The sequence below is a fragment of the Castor canadensis genome, chromosome 3 (assembly GCF_047511655.1).
Source record: "Castor canadensis chromosome 3, mCasCan1.hap1v2, whole genome shotgun sequence".
Classification (NCBI taxonomy): domain Eukaryota; kingdom Metazoa; phylum Chordata; class Mammalia; order Rodentia; family Castoridae; genus Castor; species Castor canadensis.
Window position 1 is genome coordinate 87,423,852 of NC_133388.1, and position 20,638 is coordinate 87,444,489.

General features: G+C 37.7%; 1 protein-coding gene and 1 long non-coding RNA gene across 2 annotated transcripts in view; both read right to left on the reverse strand.

Annotated features, from left to right (window-relative positions):
• Positions 1-20,638, reverse strand: part of LOC109697568 (M1-specific T cell receptor alpha chain-like) — a 685,092-nt gene that overhangs the window by 335,516 nt on the left and 328,938 nt on the right. The gene's annotated exons all lie outside the window — the stretch shown is intronic.
• LOC141421622 (uncharacterized) lies at positions 13,982-17,146 on the reverse strand. Its single transcript, XR_012446237.1, has 3 exons — positions 16,981-17,146; positions 15,613-15,808; positions 13,982-15,529 (listed from the first exon to the last, which is right to left on the reverse strand). It is a non-coding gene; the product is annotated as an uncharacterized lncRNA (long non-coding RNA).

Sequence of the window (20,638 nt, forward strand, 5' to 3'; positions counted from 1 at the left end):
TCTAGGCTTAACGAAAAAAATGGAAGACATGAGTATAACCAGAGACTATCTACGGGAAAAAGGATAGGGTAATGGGGATAGTGGTCAGTATGATGGAAGTACTCACAGACATATATGTAAATAGAATAATGAAATCTCTTAAAATTGCTTCTGGGGGGGATAAGAAAGAATAATAGATGGAATGATTTTGATCAAAGAACATTATATGCATGTATGCAAATGTCACACTGAAACCTCTTTGTACAATTAACATATACTAATGAAAAAATATATTATTTAGAAGGATGGAGCTCACTACCGGAAGGTGTAAAGAGTTAAAAGTGGATATATTTTATGAACAAGGATTGAAGGCTGGGAGTAATAGAAAATTAGATTTGCAGTACAAACTTTTCTATAACATTTAGTATTTAAAACAATTGTGCATTTTAATTCCAACCAGAAACTCATTTGTTTGAAAGTGACAAAACACATAAGAGAGAACAAATATCTATGAATTGTCACCGACATTTTGAAAGACAATTAAGACTGGCTTTCTCAAGCCTGCATGGCCGTGCATGTGCATGTCTGTAATCCCAACACAGGGAAGGCAAAGCAGGAGGCTATAGAGAGTTCTATGCCAGAATGCACCACATAGTCAGAAAACAAAACACCATGAGAAAGAAAGCACAATGTGTCAGAACCAGTGGACGCAGTCCTAAGGTGAAAGTTTATAGCCATGAGTGCATATATTAAAAACACAGAAAGATCTCAAATATACAACCTAATGCTGCATCTCAAATTCTAGAAACACAAGAACAAGCAAATCCCAAAACAAACAGAGGGAGAGAAATAATAAAAATAAGGGTCAAAATCAACAAAATAGAGACCAAAGAAACCATACAAAGAATCTATGAAATAAAAAGCTGGTTCTTTGAAAAAAAAAATGAGATTGACAAACCTGTGGCAAATATGACTAAAAAGAGGATGAGGAAAAACCCAAATTAATAAAATTAGAAAAGAAAAAGGGAAGATAACAATCATGAAGGAAATCCAAGGAATTATAAGGACTATTTTGAAAACATATATTCAAATAAATTGGAAAATCTAGAAAAAAATGGACAAATTTCTAGACACATTTGACCAACAAAAATTGAGCAGAGGATATTAATTACTTAACTATATCTATAGTAAGCAATGGAACTGAATCAGCAATAAAGAGTCTCCCAAAAAAGAAAAGTCCAGGACCTGACAGATTCACTGTTGAATTCTACCAGGCCTTTAAAGAAGACCTAATAGAAAGGGAAGGAACACTGCTAAATTCATTTTATGAAGCCAGCATTACACTCATCCCCAAATCAGACAAGGACACAACAAAAAAAGAGAATTATAGGCCAATCTGTTTTATGAACACAGATGCAAAAATCCTTACTAAAATATTGGCAAACTGAATTCAGCTGCATATCAAAAAAGGTCATACACCATGAAAAGTCAATTTCATCCCAGGGATGCAGGGATGGTTCAACATACACAAATCATTAGTGCAGATGACATGACCTTATATCTAAAAAACCCAAAACTCCTAGCCATCATAAACAGCTTCACTAAAGTAGCAGGATACAAAATCAATAAACAGAAATCGATTGTCTTTGTAGACAATTGATTAGACTCAGAAATGCAGGAAAATAATTCCATTTACAATAGACTAAAAAAAAAAATACCTAGGAATAAACTTAACAAAGGATGTGAAAGACCTCTACAAGGAGAATTATAAACCACTGAAGAAAAAAATCAAAGGGCTATATGTCCAAAAGCAATCTACACGTTCAATGCAGTAACTCTCAAAATTCCAATGACATCCATCACAGAGATTGAAAAATCAACTCTAAAGTTCATTTGGAAGCAAACAAGACCACAAATCCCAAGGCAATACTGACTGATCAGAAAGAGTGATACTGGAGGTGTCGCTATACTCAGAGCCATGGCAATGAAAGCAGCATGGTACCGGCACAGAAACAGACATGAAGAGCAGTGGAACAGAATAGAGGACCCAGATATGAATCCATGCAGCTAAACCCACCTAATTTTTGACAAAGATGCCAAAAACATACAATGGAGAAGAGATGACCTCTTCAACAAATGTTGCTGGGAAAACAGGATATCTGCATGCAAATATCTGAAACTAGATCTATGTCTTCCCCTGTACAAGTATCAATTCAAAGTGGATTAAGGACCATAATCTAAGACCTGAAACTTTGAAGCTAGTTCAGGAAAAAGTTGGGAATCAATGGAATATAGACACAGACAATGACTTCCTCAGTAGAATTCAGTTTGCTCAGCAATTAAGAGAAAGTATTCACAAATTGGATTACATGAAATTAAAAGTCTTCTGCACAACAAAAGAAATGGTCTCTATGTTGAACAGGCCACCCACAGAATGGGAGAAAATCTTTGCCAGTTACACATCAGACAAGGAACTGATAACCAGAATATACAGGGAGCTCACAAAACTAAACTACCAAAAATCAATAACCCAATGAAGAAATGGGCAAGAGCTTTTTAAGGCAAGAAGTCCAAGTGGCTAAAAAACATGTGAAAAAATGCTCACCATCCCTGGCCATAAAGGAAATGCAAATCAAAACCACATTAAGATTTGATCTCACTCCTGTTAGAATTTCTACCATCAAGAACACAACCAACAAATGTTGGAGAGGATGTTGTGGGGGGAAAAGGAACCCTCATACACTGCAGGTGGGAATGTAAGCTAGCATAACCACTATGGAAAACAGTATGGAAGATCTTCAAAAAAGAACTGCCATATGATTCAGCAATTCCACTCCTAGGGATATACCTAAAGGAATGTTAGTCAGGTTACAATAAAGGCACCTGCACACCCATGTTTACTGCAGCACTATTCACAATAGCTAGGCTATGGGAATAGCCAAGATGCCCCACTACTGATGAATAGATTAAGCAAATGTGGTATTTACATACATGGAATTTTATGCGGCCACAAAAAAGAATGAAATTTTGTCATTTGCATGTAATGGATGGAACTGTAGAAAATCCCCTTAAGTGAAGTTAGCCAGGCTCAGAAGGCCAGAAACCTCATGTTTTTTTCTCATATGTGGAATATAGACTTAATACAAATATAGCAATATTATAAAAAACAGGTCACACTAAGGTGAGGCCACATGTGAGAGAGAGATGGTAAAGTAGGTAGTTAAGAAGGTGAATATGGTTGATGAACTTCCTATGCAAGAATGAATGTAGAATTTTTAAACCTGTTGAAATGCCATACGAAGGTGACTAAGGTAGAAAGAAGAAAAATAGAGGAGATGAACCAATTCAGGTAGTTATATATATATATATATATATATATATATATATATATATGTATATATATATATATATATATATATATGTGTATGGAAATGTCACAAGGAAATTCCCTGTATAACCATCCTAAAAAAATGCCTTTTTTACAAAATTGGAGAACAGGAGGGTGAAACAGGTCCTGTCTGTGGGTGGGATTTGGGTTGGTACCAGTGGGAGCGGGGAGAATGTGGGGAAATAGTGAAGGAGGGTGAATATGGTGCAAATACTGTGTACACATGTGTGTAAATGGTAAAGTGAGACCTGTTGAGACTATTCCAATAATGCGGGGAGTGGGATTAAGGACAACAAGGGAGGGGTGAATTCAAGCATGAAATATCTGATATATTCCAAAAACTTTTGTAAATGCCACAATGTACACCCACGCAGCACAACAATAAAAAAGAATTTCTGTGTTTAATAAAAAAAACTAACAAAAAGTTTGACTTCCTCTTTAATGACAACAAAACCAAAAAAAAACCCTATTCTAAACAAACAACCTGCTACACGTGTAGTCAGTAAGTGGGAACATAGTAAAATCAACATGAGTGCCAAACAGTACTAATTTTGCATGAGCGTTTCAGGTCATAGAGCATGAAAGGGAAACAGTTTTAATTTTTCTCACTCTGTGCTAATACTCTTGTCTAGCAGTCATCTCTGGGAAACAGATTACTCTTTTTCTTTTATCTAAAAGAAACTATTAAAACTATTAAGATTTTTTTTCCAACAATTGTGTAGTCATTTTGAACCTTCATTACCATTTGTCCTCCAGAGCAGTGCCCTTCACCCATGCTCATAGGAAGGATCCAGTAACAGGTGGACTATGTTCTATATTCTTCCAGCTTCATCCTTCCTTATACTCAGTGGGCAGAGAGGCAGGGAGGCAGGGAGGAGAGAAGTCTGTTCTCTCACCTTCCCTCTCCTTGTCTCCTCTTTTTTTTTTTTTGAGACTGGATCTCATCATTTGGCATAGAACTCTCCCTCTGTCTGCTTTAGCCTCCTGAATGCTGGGATTACAGGTGCAGGCCAGTAGCCCTGCCCTAGCTTCATCTCCTTTTATGTAACTGCTCCAGGTTATGGTGGAGAGGTTCTTTCCTCCCTCTGCTTGTTCCTTCCCCTTTCTGCTTATTCTTACCTGTGTGTGGTTATGGGTCCTGTCTCAGTGGCAGACATCCAAATACTTGCTTCCTCATGAAAGCCAGTGGTTTCTTCAGGGGCTACACTCTGCCACCTGCAGCTTCTTGGAACCTCAGGTTCACACTCCTCCTTCTCACAAGGTCACACTAGGACACTCCACAACCTCTTGCTGCTGGGCCTTCTACCAGTTGGAAGCTCTTTGGAACAGTGGGCTCAGGCAAAGTGGTTTAAATCTGAACTAATTCACTGAACTCACAGGAAAATCATGGCAAAGGGCCTCCATTAAAGATGGGAAGGTGCACCTTTTGTTGTTGTTCTGCTGTCTTTCATTTTATCTCTGCTCATAACACCCTGAGATGATCTGTTGCCCCAGAGGCTGGTTTTCTTAAACATGAGGATAGCCAGGCCTTAACCTGGAGGAGTGGGTGATGGCTGAACTAGTGCCTTCTGTCTAGAGGAAGTGAGTTGGGTGGAGTAAGCCAAACACCTTTTTTCGTACTATGCAAGATTTGTATTTGTACAGAAGGACCTCTTGATGCTTCCTGTCGTCCCTCTAATATCTCTTTGGTTCACATCAGTCAAACTAGTTGAGCCTCCTCTTACCCCAGTTGAATAGCTAAGAGTTTCTACTTCTAAATTAGCACAGAAATTCAGTGTCTGTTCTGTCCAATACCCAATTCCAGGTGGTTGTTGCTCTATTCTGTAATGTTTGGAGATAGAAAAAGATCTTAATGTGAACTTGCATCACCTGATTATTTCTAAGGAACATAAAATGTGATAAAGACATTGCAATTGTGGGAAATTATATTAAACCAATTTCCATTTCTAGTTGGTTGAAAATTTTTATTCTAAAAAATAAAACAATAAATTATTGGCTAAAAATTCAGCAATATTAGGATTATAGGGGATATTTATAAGTAAGATGAATGGATGCCCAGAAGCTATAAAGAAGGCAGGCAGGGTGGCTCTGCGGGCTCAGTGGTGAGATGTGTGCTTAGCACGTGTGAGGCCCTAGGTTTGATCCCCAGCACTCAGCACCAAAAATCAAACCAGCCAAACAAAAAAACAACAAAAGAAGAAAAAATAAGATATTTTAATGGTATAAAACTTACAAAATATTCAAAGATGAAAGATTTCACACTACATACTATAGACAAGATAATCAGAAAACAAATAATAGGTTGAGGAAATGAGTGAATATTTTGACACCTCTTTCATACATTTTATTAGTGAGAAATAAATATTCTATGGTTAAAATGGACAGAGATTCACAAGGAAATTCAAGGAGGAGAAAATCTGGTTAAGTATGAATTTTTAACCAGAGGGTTAATTCGCTATAGACACGTTACCTGAATTTATACAAGCAGAAGGAATGTTGGGGAAGGATGCCCTACTAACATTGCTTACCTCAGTAGAGAGGAGAGACTGCAGGTGACTGAGGATTAACTTTTCCCCTATATATCTTTTGATTATTTCATTTGTAATAAAAGGGGTTTTGTTTTTATAATTTGAAGAATATAAAATAAAAAGTGTAAAGAAAATATTAGTTTACTTTTTCAATCTACTAAGATTTGAAGGTGAAAGAAGGCATTAAAGACTGTGCATTGAAATCGTTGTGCAAGGACTGCAGTTTGAGATGTCTCTTCCTGCAGCAGTTGCCATTTCCCCCCACACTTTAGTTACGCTGCCTACAGTTTGTAATCTTTTCAGTTTAAAGTCTGTAGGTCTCCCAGGGGCCATGCAGCAGCCACAGAGCAACAAGTGGGGCTTCTGTGTAGACATGAGGACTCTATACCATGTCTCCATGTCTCCATGTTCCAGAGTTATTCCAGTGAATATTTCAGTTCCTAGAAAACAATTTCAGTTCCTAGAAAACAAATACTGGGTTCTATTCCTCACCATTGAGTATTTTAAAAATAGGTAGGCTTTTATAGTTGGAGAGAAAGGAATGAGAGGAAAAATCTGCACCACTGATCACAGGATTGCATTATTGTAAGTTTTTACAAATGGGGAAAAGGGGACTTTTGCTCCTTTTTTCCCGGTAGCCACAAGAACAGAGTCTAATGAGAGGCAATTTGTGTAAGAAGCCCTGTGTTCAGATGTGTCGGGGACATTAGGTTTTTGTGAATCCGTATTTCTTGTTGGTCACTTGCGTGATGGAGACGAGCAACAAGAAAATGCCAAGACTGATGTTAGAAGGGTCTTCTAGTTAAAGTCAGAACATTTGTGTTCCATTTTGTCTGTCCTGAGAAAAATTAACCTTCCTAAGCCTCTGTTCTGTACTTTATTGAGGAATAGTATAATTAAGACTGGCATTATTAAATCAGTAGTTTATTGACACAGTGATTTACATGAATAAAGAATGGTCCCAGCACTGGGGAGGCTGAGGCAGGAGGGGACCACAAATTTGTGGCCAGCCTTGGCCACATAGTGTGACCTTGTTTCAAAAACCTAAAACTAAACACCAAACCAAACCAACCTAAGACAAAAACCAAAACCAAAGACATGATTTCTGCCAATCTCGCTACTGTATGCTAACATTTATGCAAAGATGCCACAGAACAATAGTATATTTCCAGGAGTACACGTGCATATATATGTTCACATCAATTATGATAAAAAGTCTAAAATTCATATTACAAAGCCAAATCAGCACTTGCCTCTGGGAAAGAGGATTAGATGAAGACCTCCTTCTCTCTGCTCACACACTCCTTTCCAGTCGTTTCTAGTCTTCTGCTTTAGAACATCGTTTTATTTTTAGTTCCCACATATGAGAGAAAGAGGAACGAATCTGACTTGATATAGTATATGCTCTTCGTGTGTGTGTGTGTGTGTGTGTGTGTTACTGGGGTTTGAACTCAGGGTCTTATGCTTGCTACACAGGTGCTCTACCAGTTGAGCCATTCCCCCAGTCTTTTCTTGCTTTAGTTATTTTTCACATAAGGTCTCATATTTTTGCCTGGGGATGTCCTCAGATCACCATTCCTCTACTTGTTTCTCTTGCTCGGCTGTGCCTACAGGCATGAACTACCATTCCAAGCTTGTTGGTTGAGATAGAGTCTCACTAACTTTTGCCCACCCTGGCCTTGAAGAATGATCCTGCCAATCTCTGCCCCCCAAGCAGCTGTGATTACAGATATGAGCGATCATGCCCAGCCTTGTATGATCTGTGTTGTGGATATGTGTATGATAAGTACTGTTGAATTCAGCTTGCTAGTATCTTATTGAGGATTTTTTTTTGGTGGTATTGGGTTTCTAAACTCAATGCCTCATGCTTGGTAGGAAAGCTCACTCTACCACTTGAGCCATGCACCAGCCCTTTTTGCTTTAGTTTATTTTTCATATAGGGCTCATATTTTTGTCTGAAGCTGGACTTAGACCATGATCCTCTTTTCTCTGCCTCTCAAGTAGCTGGGAATACAGGTGTGTGTTACCACACCTGGCCATATTGAAGATTTTTGCATCTAACTGCACCAGGGATATTGGCCAATAGTTTTCTTTTTTATTATGTCCTTGTCAGGATTGGTATCAGATTATTGCTGGATTTACAGAGTGATTTGGCCTTATAGAATGAGTCTCTCCTTTTTAATTCTTGGAGTAGTTTGAAAAGCATTGGTGTCAGTTCTTCTTTAAAAGCTTATAAAATTCACAAGTGAAGCCATCCTGTCCTGTGTTTCTCTTTGCTGAGAGATTTTTTATTACTGGTTCAATCTCATTTCTTGTTACTGATCTGAAATGTCTCCCCAAAGCTTTTGTTCATCTTCAGTGTGGCAGTGTTCAGATATAATTGGATCATGATAAATTATCAATGAATTTAACCCTCGACAGATTCATAATGGGAGGTGATGGAAACTTTAGGAGGCAGGGTTGGTTAGAGGAGGCAGATCATTTAGAGTTTGTATTTGAAGACTATAGCAGGACCCCAGTCCCTTCTCCTAGTCCCTTTTGCTTCCTGGCTACCATGAGATGAGCACAGTCCTCCACCACCTGATTCTGTTATGATGTTTATGCCTTACCACAGGTGTAAAAACAGTGGAGCCACACTACCACAAATGGAAACCACTGAAACCAGGCCAAAGTAAACCTTTAATTTTTTCATAAATGTTTCCATTTTCATTTGATTTAGACATTTTTAAGGTTCACGCTAAGACATCTTTGTTCAACAGTTGTTTCATCTTCCTGTGTTGTGGTACCATTTCTACAGTTTCTTTTGCTGTTGATTTCTGGTTTCATTCCATTGTGATCAGAGAAGATGCAGAATATCATTTCAATGTATTAAAGCTTACTTTGTGGTCTAACGTACGTTTTCATGCTCTGATAAAAAGAATGTGGACTGGGTGAGATGACACCAAGCTGTAATCCCAGGTGTAAAACCCCAGGCAGAGACTAAGCAGCAGGACCTGGGTGACTGGAGCTGGAAAAGATGGGGGGGACTATTGAGTTGTGCTCAATAGTCACTTTAATGAAGATCATTTCTGCTTTTTATAAACTCCTTTTTCACAGAGAGCATTTGGTCAGAAAAAGCATGCCAAGTATTATGTGTCAAGATTACATTAGTATAAGAAAGCACAGTTAAAATTAACTCTTCATTATGTCTCTTTTAAAATGGGAACAGAGAAGCAGGAGAAGCACACGGTCAGCATAACTTTCTTATTTACATCTGAAGGACACGAAGCCATCTGGGGAATCTTCAGCATGCTTGTTTTTCTGGAGGTCTGGTTCTGAGACTTTTGCCTCAGTTCCTTGAAGCTTTCTCAAAAGGCCAGATACCAACTCACACAGGAAAGTTCCCACTGCTGGCTCTGACATGAGAGGATCATGATTTAAGACCAGCCTGGGCAGAAAAGTTAGCAAGACCCTATCTCAACCAATAAGTAGGGCATGGTGGTGTATGCCTATGATCTCACCGATGTGGTAGGCTCTAGGTAGTAGTATCATGGTCCAAGCTGACCAGGGCAAAAATATGAGATTCTATCCAAAAAAAACTAAAGCAAAAAAAGGACTTTGGGTGTGGCTCAATTGGTAAAGAACCTGCATAGCAAGTGTGGAGCTCTGAGTTCAAACCCCAGTACACATTCCAAAAATAGGAATGTGTATTTTGCAGATATTGGATGGAATATTCTTTAAATGTCTTTTAAGTACATTTCATCTATGGTGAAATTTACTTCTGATGTTTCATTATTGAATTTTTATCTGGATGATATATCTGTTGGTGGGAGGGTGGGAAGTGAAGTCACATACTGTTATTGTATTTGGGACCTATCTTTTTTCTTTATGTCTAGTTATGTTTACTTTATATAATTAGGTACTCCAATGTTTGGTGCTTATCAATCTATAATTGTTATGTCTTCTCTATGAACAGTTCCTTTGGACAATATATTGTGACCGTTCTCGTTTTCTAACTGATTTGTTTTAAAGTTTCTTTTGTTGAATGAAACTTTAAAACAATGGCTCCTATTTGCTTGGAATATAATTTTTCATCCTTTCACTTTCAGTCTGTGTGTGTCTTTATAGGTAAAGTGAATTTCTTATAGAAAGTATGTTATTGTTGGTCTTATTTATTTTAATCCATCTAGGTCTTTTAAGGCAATCTAGGACTTTTAATTAGAGAATTAAGACCATTTTCATTCCATGTTATTGTTGAAAAAGTATGGGCTTGCTTTTTATTGATTTTCCTCTGATTGCTTTGTTTTCTTGTCTCATTCTTCTTTGGAGTGTGATGTTTTACTGATTTGATAATGTTTTGTTCTTGTTTCTCGTTTGTATATCTGCTCTTCTGGAGGGATTTATTCTATCATGTGTTCTCATGATGGTGATTAATTCTCTTCCTCTTCTGGGTGTAGGATCCCTTTAAGTATCTTTCATTATGCTAGTGTAGCAGTCATAATTTCCTTTGGTTTCTGAATCTCTTGGAGGTCTTTACTTCTCCTTCAATTTGAATGGTAGACTTGCTGGGTATAGTAATCTTGGTTGGCCTTCATTTTCTTTTGGGATTGCAATATGCCATTTCATGTCCTCCTGGCTTTTAGGGTTTCTGTTGAGAAGTCTGATGTTAGCCTAATGGGCTTGATTTTAAATGTGACTTGACTCTTCTTTCTTGTAGATGTTAATATTCTTCCTTTGTTCTATATTTTTGACAATTTAATTATGATATGTCATGAAGTTCTTTTCTAGTCATAGTCATATATTTGGGGTTCAGAATGCCTCCTTTATCTTGATACCAATTATTTTCTCAGGATGTGACAAATTTTCTGCTGTTACTTCACTAAGTAGTTTTTCTTTTGGGCAGTGTAGGGTTTGAACTCTGGGCTTTGCCCTTGCAAAGCACATGATCTACCTCTTGAATCATGCCTCCAGCCCACTGAACAGTTTTTATTTACCCTCCACCTGTAGTTCTTCATCCTTGGGTATGTGTTATCTTTTAATGGTGTCCTACTGATCTTGTATTTTCTCTTCATTCTTTCTTACTTTTCTTTTTTTTTTTTGTCTGAATATGATATTTCAAGACTTGTCTTCAAGCTCCAGTTCTCTTTCTTCCACTTTCTCTAATATCTTGTTGAGGATTTCAATTGAGTTTTTTTTTTTTAAAGATATGACTTATTGGGTTTTCGTGTTGAAGATTTTGTTTAATTCTTTTTCAAAATTTCTTTTTTTTTATGCCTGTAGTATTAGCTACTCAGGAGATGGTAATTGGGAGGACTGAGTTTTGAGACTAGTTCAGGCAAAAAGCTCACAGTAAAAAATAGCTTAACCAACAAAAGTGGAGGCATGGTGGTATGTACCTGTCATACCAGCTATACAGGAAATGTGAATAAGAGGACTGTGGTCCAGACTGGTCTGGGCATAAGGACAAGATCCTATTAAAGAATAGCTAAAGCAAAAAATGTTGGGAGTGTGGGTCAAGTGGTAGAGCACCTGCCTAGCAAGTGAAAGGCCCTGAATTTTTGGCTCAGAATTGCCAAAACAACACTCTTTCCCTTTACTAAACTTTTTATTCATATCCTACATTGTCTTCCTTATTTAATTAATCTTATTACTTGTATTCTCTTAGAATTCATTGAGATTTTTAATAATATTTCTTGAATTCTTTATCTGGCATTTCATCAACTTCAATATCTTTGGAATCTGTTACTAGAAAGTTATGAATTTTAGGAGATGTCCCATTACCTTGTTTTTTCATATTTCTTGGGTTTCCATGTTGAAATTTGCACATCTGTAGGGATGTGTATCTCTTCCTCTTTTATCTGATGGCTTACTCAGTCTGAGGCTTGCTTTCTTCTGTTAGTATGGCTTGAGGTATAGTGTAATGTTGAGTTTATTTCTAGCTGGCCACCTTAGCACAAACTCTCTGTAGTTTCTTCAGTTGCAATTCTTGTGTTTGGTCACAGAGTATACCGTATCTGTGTTGGAGATACCTATAGTCTCTGAAGGTCTTTTAAGAGTAGGTTACTGTTCTGGGTAGTTGGGACTGATATGGTGTAGGTAGCAGATTATATATGTGGGGTAGCCCTTCTGTGGTTGTTCCTACAATGGGAGTGGTATCCGCTATCACGTCTTCAGAGCACTGTTGGAATTGGCACTGTTGCTTGAAAGCAATTGTGATGGAGGGCTTGAAGCTCTTGTCTTCTGATTGGTCACTGATGCAGGTCTAGGTAATTTATGAGGAGAGTTGGAGGCTGGAGTCGCAACTCCTCCACTATGGCAATATTCTCCAGATTTGTCATCAGTGTACTATCTGACAAGGTGTGGCTGCAACTAATCTAAAGCACCCATGTAGGTGTGGTGATGACAACTATTGTAATTTTCCTCAGCAGGACCTCATATCACCCTACCTGTATCTCCCTGGGAATGGATTGACTTCTGGGAGGTAATGTCACCCTTATTTTTTAAGTAGCAGTGTCTGCCAGGGTTCAAGTTGGACTGGGTCATGGCTGGAGCTGGGTTCAATTCCTTTCAGTTGGGCTGGGAGTATATCTCAGTGGCAGAGAACCTGCCCAACATGTGCTGGTTTCCCAGCACTGAAAGGAAAGAAAAAATTTAAAAGTGAAGAAAAAAGAAAAAATTTAAAAATAATTTTTAAAAGGATAATGAAGAAGAAAAACTGAAAAATAAAAATTAAAATAGAAGAAAGAAAACATGTTAAATAAAACACACAAAACAAATAATAAAACACAAAATAAAGAATAAAATTTTCATGACAGAAAGTATATATATAATAAAAATAATACAGAAGGAAAAATAAGCAATAAAGAATGATAAATGTGAAAATAAAATAATAAGTATATGTCAAAGAAAAAATAAGTAAAACCTAAAAATTAAGGAAAACAAAGATAAAAATAAAAAAGATATAAAAATAAAAATAAAGAATAGAAAACAAGATGACTTTTTCTAGTTGAGTTGCTCAGAAATGCAAGCAAGGGCAGATGACCTTGGGCTCTGCTCCATCTCAGCATCTCTCTGGGTCTACTTTGACTTTGCACCAGGAGAACTCCCAGTTCTTTCAGCTGTGGTATCCACAGCTAATTGAATTACCTCTCTGCTGAGTTTCCTGAGTGAATCATACACAGGCTTGAGGCATATATTCTCTGTACAGCTTCTTAAACTGTGTTCTCCATGGGTGGGTCGAAGGCCATATTCTCAGGGAATCTGCTGGGGACTCCCAAGGCAGGGTGCAAATGAATTGCAAATATATTTGCTGGGAGCAGGGTGTGGGGAATCACATTATCTTCCACTCTGGGTCCTGGCCTCTTCATCCATCATGGCAGGAAACCACAGGGGACTGGTTTTGGGTTCTCACAGAGCAGATTCACCCATCTGCTGATTCCCAGGGATGTTGACTTCCCTCTGCAACTGTGTCAGAGTTCCCTGAAGCACAGAATTGCCAGCTGGCTTATTTCAGAGTTGCCCTCCCAAGTTAGATTGTTTTGTGAGGCCACCAGCACTTGGGAAGTGTGGAGGAATATCCATGGGGTCACAAAGCAGTAAAGACTCAAGCACTAGGACCCTTCTTAAGGTAGATACAGGCTAAGAGATGCTGCCAGTTCCTTCTCCTAAGCTTGTCTTTTGTGCATGCCCAAGCTCTTCCAGGGGTTTAGGTTTTATGTCTGTAATGGGCTGGTTCCTGTGCCATGCTGGGACCCTTCTAATCCCTTCAGAGAGGAGAGTTCCCTCGTCTCGCTGAGGTGTCAGGTGACAGGTGTTGGGTACTCTATTTCTTTGATTTACTTAGTCTCTGAAATGTCTCCAGGACACCTATTCTTTGCTGATGAATTCCAGTGTTCACTCAGGCCACTTGTCTCCACATATGGTTGCACACTTTAGTTCAATCCTGTGGAGGAGCCTGTGAATTATGGGTGCAACTGTCTGTCATCTTGCTCTGCCCTCTTATTTTTTTTTTAAAGTTAGCTTTAAGTAGATTTTTGAAAATTATTTTCTCATAAGAATACTCTATTATCTATCTATCTATCTATCTATCTATCTATCTATCCATCATCTATCTATCAATCATGTATTTATGTATTTGTTTGGTGTTACTGGGGTTTGAACTCATGGCTTTGCACTTGCTAGGCAAGGGATCTACCACATGAGTTAGACCTCCAATCTATCATCACAATACTGTGCTATTTGTTCTAGTATCCAAGTCTTTTGTAAAAGAAAATGTTGTTCAGGGACTGGTTTCCAATCTTATTTTCAAGACCCCCTTATTAACTGGTACAGTTACTTAGCATTAGTGCTGCTGCAGCAGGCTTCACTGTAAGCCACTAGACCCTAAGGCTGCTGACCTGGATACATAAGGTGTAGGTGCTGTCATAGGATTTGTATGAAGGAAGGCTCTAAATCTTCTTCTTTTATACCTCACCTGATGCCAGTAAAAACAAGGATGTCAGGCTTCCCCAGGTCTGACTGAATAGTGGGAGTCAGTTAGGATGTGTTTGATGGCGGGCAGTAGATGGAAAGTCCTACTATCTGGAGCAGAGTGAAGGCTGTTCGCCACCTCATTTGACCTCTCCTTTCCATTTAGTACAGTAGACAGAGGAATATGGCAATATTACCTAAGCAACTTCTCTTTCTCTTCACCCAGAGCCCACTAGTGCCGAGGCTCTTCCTCTCCTCTGTAATCTGAGAGGAAACCATCCCCTGCTTGTGCTCAGATAATGAGAGATTTTCAACTTCCCAGGAGTTGGGGGGAATCTTTGGGCCCCTTTTCTTCTAATTGATGGCCTTTTAAGGATGTACTTCAAAACCTGGTGTGGTTACCAGGGATCCTCAAGCAAACAAGCCTTCTCTAAGTTCTAGAGGTATCTTTGTAGAGTTTTAGTTACTTTTTAAATTATTTTGCCTATGTGACATATAGAAGATTATTGGACAATGATTTAAAAAAAGTCCTTTAAGTACAAAGTAGTTGAGAGAGAAGGAAAAAAAAAAAGATATCTACTCTTTGCTGAACATCTAGGCCATGGCAGGCACCAAAAATATTGAAGTCATGTCTCATAACAGTCTATAATTGGAGTTATTAGCTCCAATTTCAGAAGACTAAATTTCAAAAGCTTAGGATGTTTGCCTACAATTATACAGCTATTGATAGGGCAGAATTCTCCTGATTAAGATTTCCTAACTACCATGATGTCTGTTGTAAAAAAAAAAAAAAAGTCTGTGTGGCTTATGTACCTCATTCTCCTTCCTCCAAAGGGCTGAGGTTCTTGCATGGTTCCCTTATGAGATGTTCTCTTTGTGCCCCTCTGTGCACAGTAATAAAGGGCAGTGTCTTCAGGAACCAGATTTGTGATGTACAGATTTGTGGAATTTTCTGTAGTCTTTGAATAAAATCTTTCTGTGGCAAAATTGGCATGTCCTTTAGTAGAGATTCTCCATCCTCTGTGGAGAATATATTCTGGTGCCTGGTTTGGATACTGTCGAAACCAGTAGAGAAAAACAGAGCCTTTATATGAGGTACTATAATTACAAAGCAGGTCCACAGACTTCCCTTTTGTTCCAGATACTTCTGTCTCCCAGGGTGTGATGCAGTCTGCTCTCCCTGGCCCTGCAACACAAAACACACATCAGCCAGTGTTAAACTAGGGATTTCCTCCAGGATGGCAGCTCGGCGCTGGACAAGAAAGTTACCTGGGAAGGCCAGTGCTACAAGTGACGTGAAGATGAACTTGCTGTTCATTGTTTCTTCTGTATTTCTGATATATGACCTTACACGATTCAGTGGGAGCTTCTCATTCACAATCAAGTCAATGGAAGGAATATTCTTGAGGTGTTTATCACGACTCATAGGCCAGAAATAGGAGGAGCTCAATTCAGTCACATAAAGCTATTTTTTAAAGGAACAGAAAAAATCTTACAATGACTTTGAGAAGTACTCATTTTTGATTTAAAATAATTTGAATTCCCCTCATTTCTCTAGATTTGTTTTTTGATGATCATGAATTCATGTGAAAAGGAAAGTAAAATACTGATAACTTCTGTAGTTTGAGCTTTTAGAGGTTTCTTTAGTTTGTTATTCTCCTACAAAATAGAATAAATTCAATTTTGATTAAGGGTTAATCTTTTGAGATGTAGAGTCTCTTTGGTTCTTGTTACAGTGGAAACGGGAAAGAGAAAAAGAAACTTTCCCATTCCAACTGCACACCCTCTTCAAGGACAGTGGAATCTCTGTTTTCTAAATTGTAAGCTCTTCATATCTCTGAAACAGAAACATTGGGGAGACTTACATAGGCTTACTATTTGGGGAGTCTGGTTATAATATGTGGTGTTCAAATTAATATGTAAAAACTCTATAAAAGTCTTACTACCATTAATATGAAGCACCTGACATAAGTGACAGGTCTAAAATAAAGACTAAAAGGAAGGATTCTGCAAATCCAGTAAAGATGTCCGCTGCTTCCCCCACTTGTTCTTTGCTAATAGGTTTAGAGGGAAAATTTCCAGGCAGAACTCTTATTATAAATGCATATATTCTAGGTGGAACATAAAACACCTGTTTTGCAGGTGTAAGTCTGATAAGAGGGCTTTCTTTCTACTATGGGGATAATGGTGTAGTAATGGAATTGCTATCATAATATACTTGCAGAACCTCAGCTGCAGTATTTGATGCTACTTAACTTTCCTGACTTCTTTATTCTACTTGAAATTAGAACAAACAGAAAAGTGGGACCTTCCTCCTTGCACCACTTATAGGCTTTGAAAGTTAGTCACTTCATAACTACAGTTGAGAGTTATTTACTGTCTCCCTTATGGATAACACAGATGGCTCTGTACTGCCTTGTCGCCACTGTTCACCTCTGTTTAGAAAAAAGATTAGCAAAGAAAGCCAGAGAAAGTGATATTACATCAAGCATTAATCACAAATGTAATTATTCCCCATTGGACAAGTAGGGCTCCCAGACAAGTCAGAACCAATGCCATTTTCCCTTATTAGTTTTCTGATTCCCAGTGCTCAGGTTTTCCTGGTTGTCCCTGACCATTTGTAGTGACTGTACTTACAGCTTAGTTGAAGCCAAATTATCACGAGCAGAGTCTGTTTCCATGTTTCAATCTTTCGATTCTTAGGTTTGTTTTCCTGGAAAATGTGATTTACTGTTGTAAGTATTTTCTTTTCTTCTGGGAACTCACACCCTGTTCCCCCAGTGTATGCTGCTAAGATGATGCACACACTTGCATGTACACACACAGTAAAGGGAAATAGCATTTGACTGTTCAGCCAATCAGAAAACAAAGTATCATTTGGTTTTCATTTAAATTAAAACCCCTCCCCCTCAACCATCTATGGGAGCCACTCAAAGCACAACACTGCCATCTTGTGAACTGGTGCAGAGTACTTGAAAACCTCTGCCTCTTTTGAGTTACAGGGATGGCAGATTGTCCTAAAATTCTCTCCTGGTTCTACAACTCAAGGTTCTATAGGCATTGCAGAAAATTTGGAAGTTCCAAGTAAGCAACTAGAAGATAGAATCACCCACATCCCTACCTCCTCCTCCAAACATGTCTCTTCTGTTGCTGTTTTATTAGTAATACATTATGTCATGTATTTGTTCAAAAATACAGTAAGACGCTCTTCTCATTTTCTAAATTTTTCCCCCTAAAACATTATAAACTGCAGTAGTGGTATGCAGGAGGGCGAGATTGGATGTTTGCTTAACATTTGGAAGCATAGATTCTTCTCACAACTGTTGCAGCTCAGATGTTCACCCTGTATGTTCCTTTCCACACTGAGTGTTTTGTGCTTTGACAACAGGAAGTAGGTACTCTGTTTTTTTTATTTTTGGGAAAGATGTGATATTTGAAATTTTTTTTGAGACTGGGTCTTGCTATGCAGCCCATGCTGGCCTCAAACTCACAATTCTTCTGCCTCCACCTCCAGAGTGTTGAGATTGCAAGCATGAACCACCACACCAGGTTTAAGACAATTGCAATTTCTATTGAATAGAGTGAATTCCTTCTATGATCCGATCTATAATGGACTGAATGAGTGGAGGTTTTCACATCAAGAGAGGTTTCTTGCTGAAATTTACTTATGCATTTTAGAGAAATTTTCATTTTTCTCAGAAAATATTTTATTATAGATGACACTCCTATGACACTGACACTCATGTGATCAGTATATCTTAAATGTATTGCCATATCATCACATGCAGACCCACTCTGTTTTGTTGCTAATGTCTGACTAGTCTTCTACAGTGTGGATATATTATAATTTGACCAATTAGTGATCATCGAATGCATAGGTTGTTTCTTTGCTCAGTATTGTGTTTACTATGAGGTTTTAGTAGATAATTTTTAAATTAGACTTAGATACTTTCTATTTTGTGTGTGTGTGTGTGTGTGTGGTACTGGGCTTTGAACTCAGGGCCTACACCTTGAGCACTCTACCAGTGCTCCCTTTTTTTGTGAAGGGGTTTTTTGAGATAGGGTCTCGCTAACTATTTGCCCAGGCTGGCTCTGAACCACTATCCTCTTGTCCTGATCTCTGCTTCCTGAATAGCTAGGATTACAGGCGGGAGCCACTGATGCCCGATGGCACTTTCTATTCTTAATTTACAAAACATTGAAAAATTTTCAAATACTCTTTTGGTATCTATTGAAATGAACACCTGCTTGCTTTTTAGATGTGTTTGTTTTCCTGATGAAAAATGTAAAGCTGTTGCTGAGTTGCTCACATCTTTCTTTCTTAGGTTCATCATTGTACCTACAGCTGCATCACCATCTTGCAATATAGCAATAAATGAACCCACTAACAAGGTGTTAGGGACAAAGAGGAAAAAAAGGTTGGACTTTTTGATGTAATATCACTAAACCTCTGCATTGGACTTGCTTCCTGACTCTTTGTTATGTGAGATTATTAAATATCTTTATTGTTTAAACCAATGTTGTGAAGGTTTTTTGTTCCTTCAAACAGGCAGTCCTAACTGACTCTCATGAATTCTAATAACTGTAGAGGAGGAGTGAAGTTTCAAGAGTCAGTTTTTTTGTTTTTTACTAGAATGACTTATATAACAGTGAAATAGTTTCATATTAGCAACTTCACGCTTGAAATAACATATTTGGTTGGTCACTGAAAGAGAATACCTGTGTTTGAGGGAGCCTTCTCTAGTTGATGTGTAGTGAAGAAAAGTGAGGAGAGACTTGGGAAGGTGAGAGAATAGCGACTGGTACTTTTGAGATTTTGCTGGATTTACTTTTCATTGATAACTAAGAAAGTAGAGCAAAAAATTGAATATGTTGCTGCATATTAGATGGGTAATTAAATCCTGAGTCTGAAATGGAATTTCTTGAAGATGATTTTTCCTCCCTACAAAATACATTTTCATGTATCTTTAGTACTTTCTTGCCTTATACAGTTCTCTTGGTTTTTTCTTGTAGGCAGAGAAAACACCAGATCCTAGAGAGTGATATTAATTGAACTTAGCTTAGTCTTCATAGTGCTTTCCCTCGATGCATGTTGATGTAGGGATGCTCTAAAGCCACCTACTTCTGTTGTATTCATTCATTGAAGAAAGAAGATCAAAATCTCTGCAATATCTTTGTTTTGAGACTTAAGTTCTAATTACCTATTATATAACATTTTTGAATTGTGAGCAGAAATTTGAATACCAGGATATTGCAAAAGACTCAATAGTAAATGACACAAATGCCTCTGGTCAATTGATAAAACCAAATAAACCAGAACAGGGAGGGGTCAGTCAAAATCATGCATGAAAGAACTTGCTGTCTTTACAGAAATTGACACTAACACTTAGTTTAGAGAGGTTAAGCTTTGGCGAAGGCTTCACTTGATATTAACATAACAGCTTTTATTGGCTGAGTTAAAGTGTCATTAGCTTTTTTTTCCAGGCTAGTCTTGAGCCATAATCCTTCTAATTTCTGCATCCTGGCATGAGTCACTATACTTGGCCCACAATAAAAAGAAACCAGCTATCACCTAAGAGACTCATTAATCTTAAAAATGGACATAAAATAAACCACAGATTCAGAGTTCAAATATCTTCAAATATTAAAATTATTAAATATAAAATATCTAAGTATAAAATATTTAAGAAATTACAGAGAACATTAACAATGAGCAAGGACCAAAGACTATCAACATTTATAAAATGGATTTGGTAAAGAAGCAACTATAACTTTTGTAAATGAAATAGTGTAATTCTTGGATACAATAATTCAGTTGATTGACCAAATGGCAAATCAGATGCAGCTGAAAAGATAATTTATAAATTGAAAGATAGATTTGAAGAAGTTATTGTGAATTCAGTATAGGAAGATTTAGAGATGAGAAACAATGAGAGAGGAATTAAGAGAAATGGAAGAATAAAAGTCGATATCTAAGATATGTTTAACTTGAATCCGTAATGAGATGTTACAGCAAAACACTATTTAGGAAGACAACAACTGAGAATTTTTCAGAACTGAGAAAAAATTTGAGTCTGTAAACAAGAGACCTTCAATACTTATGTAAATAAAAATGAATTTACATGAAGACACATTCTATTGTTACTTGTTTGTTATAACATATGTATGATCTATCTATCTATCTATCTATCTATCTGTCTATCTATTTCTGCAGTGCTGGTATTGAACTCAGGGCCTCACAGAAGTTTAGCATCAACAAACTTAATTCTAAATGATGTAGCTGAGAAAGGAGTGA